The 2,831-nt window shown below is 36.9% G+C and overlaps 1 long non-coding RNA gene across 1 annotated transcript; it reads right to left on the reverse strand.

Moving 5' to 3' along the window:
• Positions 1-2,421: 2,421 nt before the first annotated feature.
• Positions 2,422-2,831, reverse strand: LOC107691494 (uncharacterized). Its single transcript, XR_001634543.1, has 2 exons — positions 2,725-2,831; positions 2,422-2,611 (listed from the first exon to the last, which is right to left on the reverse strand). It is a non-coding gene; the product is annotated as an uncharacterized LOC107691494 (long non-coding RNA).

Consider the following 2,831-nt stretch of genomic DNA (forward strand, 5'->3'; position numbering starts at 1 on the left):
CTTTGTAGAAAACGAAGCGTTTGAGAGAGGCGGGGCATAGAGGACCTACAGTAATGTACAGTATTTGAAAAATAATGTGTTTTTTGAACATTAAAGCATGTCAACATATTCTGTTACACCAAATACACAAAATAATGATCTTTAAAAAAGCATCATATGACCCCTTTAACTAACAAAAAAAAGTCCCTAAAACTCAAACAATAATATTCAATTACAAACATTTGCCCAAAATATATTAATTCTATATTGTAAAAAAACATCACAACAGTAGATTGCATAATATTCTTTTAAAAGCAATGCAGGTCATGAAAACACTCGAACCGTTGCCGGAATCTTCAAAAGTATTCAATAAAAATATTTTAAGTCACAACTTTTAAAAACATTACTTTGGCAAAAAAGGATTTACACACTAGTAATGTAAGTGATCACACAGATTTGAGAACAAAATTACATATATATATATATATATATACACCCACACACACAATTTCAAATCAAAGCAATGAAGACACAAATGCTGTGCATTTTTGCCATTATGTCTTGATTTGTGGTCGAGTTTCTCTGCATTCACATATTCGGCTAAACCTCACCCACTTTCTACGTTTTGATACTAAAATGCTTCAGGGCATTTAATAAATTTTCATATATACTAAACTTCAGTTTCAACTTTTCAAGCTTGTCCTTTGTCTCTGGACAAAGACACACATTGACTTTAGATAAGGAGTGGGGTGAGTCACAGAAAGATCAGGTTTCACATAGTTCAAGGCGGACGAAAATAAAACCTGAAAACATACTGGGAAAATGTCGGACAGGCCCAATCATATGCTTACAGTTGCCAGCAAGCTCTTCACAAAATGCGTGAATTCTATCAGGCACTGTTATGGACAGTCTGTGTTTCGGGTCCTGATGATATCAAATTTATCGGCTAACAGACAGACAGGACAGTGTGCAGCCAGAGGACCTCTAAAATAATGTAATGTGTGTATATGTAAAAGTAACCCTGAGTATGGTGTACGCCTTGCCACAACGGCACAATTCCTCACGGTTAATTTTACACGCTGGAAATAACATAACAACAACGACTTAAAAACGACTAATATATATATATATATATATATATATATAGTTTTCGATATGTGCTATCCGCAGTAACGTGAGCGAATCTTCGGTTGCCTTCTCTTCCTTGTCGTTTCCACTCACTTGTTGAAATAAAAATGGAGGCTAAAAAAGGAAAGGCGAGTTCCCCTTAGAAATACCACCCATTTCTCATGGATGGAGTTGGGGGTTGGTTGATGGGGGAGGCGGAGGTGAAGAATGAGAAAAGCAAGTCACGGTTCTCGGGGTTCGCATTATTTTCGCTTCCAAAAGAAAACACACAGACCAGATCAAGAAATTATAAACACATCATAAAGTTGTCTCATAGTCAACAAGATTTAAGCAGTCTAAATAAAAAAAATAGAGATACGCATATCAAACCGAGAGCACTGCTCAACAGGATATCTGCTTATCCCGACAAAACTATCTTATTTTAGAACAGACAAAAAATATATACCCACTTTGTAAGTCTAACAAAGTGCCTCCATATAGTTAAGCGAAGGCAAAAAATAAAGTTAAGCACCTTAATACATCATTCCCCATGTTCTCTGAAAAAAAATTGTTGATATAATGCGATTCTGACAAGCACGGATGTTGTAAATAAAAACTCTGCCATGTCTGTTTTCACATAGAAACTTGATTAACACAAGAACAAGTCAACTAACACTAAACACAGTTTCTGCCCACAGCCCTTATCAATCGTTTCTTCTATTATTTTCAAATTAAGATCCATGGCAAAGAACGATTAAGCATTTTAATGCATTACTTTAAACCGTACTAGCTTTTAAAACAGCCTCTCTCGGCTAAGCTAACGGCTAACTAAAATGATACCTTTGCTCACTTTGATAGATAATTAATTATGCTGAGTGGCACGGATGATATGAACGTGATATATGTGCAAAAGATAAGACAGACACCATAATAGCAGGTCGGTCACTGAATGTTTACAGCAAAAAAGCAGTTCTTAGCACGAGGTTCTTGGCAAAGTGTGATTGTGATTATGGCTAACGTACATCAAGCTAACATGCAGATCAACCAACACGGTGTTACATCATTAAAATAATTTTATTTGATTCATTAACGTGACAGCAGAAACAATCAACCAAGAACAGTCGAAACAGAAAAGCTACAATGCGTGTTGATAAACAAGAGCTGACAAACTGAGCTCCCAACTTCTGCATCAACTTTAACGTTACCTAGTTCATAAAAAAACATAAGCTATTGCCATCAAAACCTTCAAGGAAATAACAAAATACCTTACCTACAGCGTCCTTCCAGCGTAATTGAAACTCAAATGCCTATTAAAGGTGTTTAGTGTTTTGAAAAAATCCAACATCAATGCGAGGCAGAACAGCAGGCCTTCTCTTGCAACCTCGGTGTTTCCTGTGAACTGTAAACCGCTAGGCTCTCGGGCTATCTTCCAAACTTCTCAGTGTCCCTTACGCAAGAGTTGAAAGTTTCACATTTTCTCCCATTTAAGACATTGTGCGGTCTTCAGATGTTCACGTTGAGTTGTCTAAGAATAAATCAATATACAATGTTATTTTACAAAATTATAGTCGGTATTTATATGGGTATATGTACACCACTTGGTGATTCAAGACTGTGATTCAATCTCATGTCCTTTACATTTGCAGTATTGCCCATCCCCCTCTCTACACCGGCATCGACCGCGGCTCCCAGCGAAGCCTACACACAACCATAATACAGGGTTTCCTCCACAGCGGAGCAGGAGT

Source organism: Sinocyclocheilus anshuiensis, unplaced genomic scaffold, assembly GCF_001515605.1.
Source record: "Sinocyclocheilus anshuiensis isolate Anshui unplaced genomic scaffold, SAMN03320099.WGS_v1.1 scaffold634, whole genome shotgun sequence".
Taxonomy (NCBI): Eukaryota; Metazoa; Chordata; class Actinopteri; order Cypriniformes; family Cyprinidae; genus Sinocyclocheilus; species Sinocyclocheilus anshuiensis.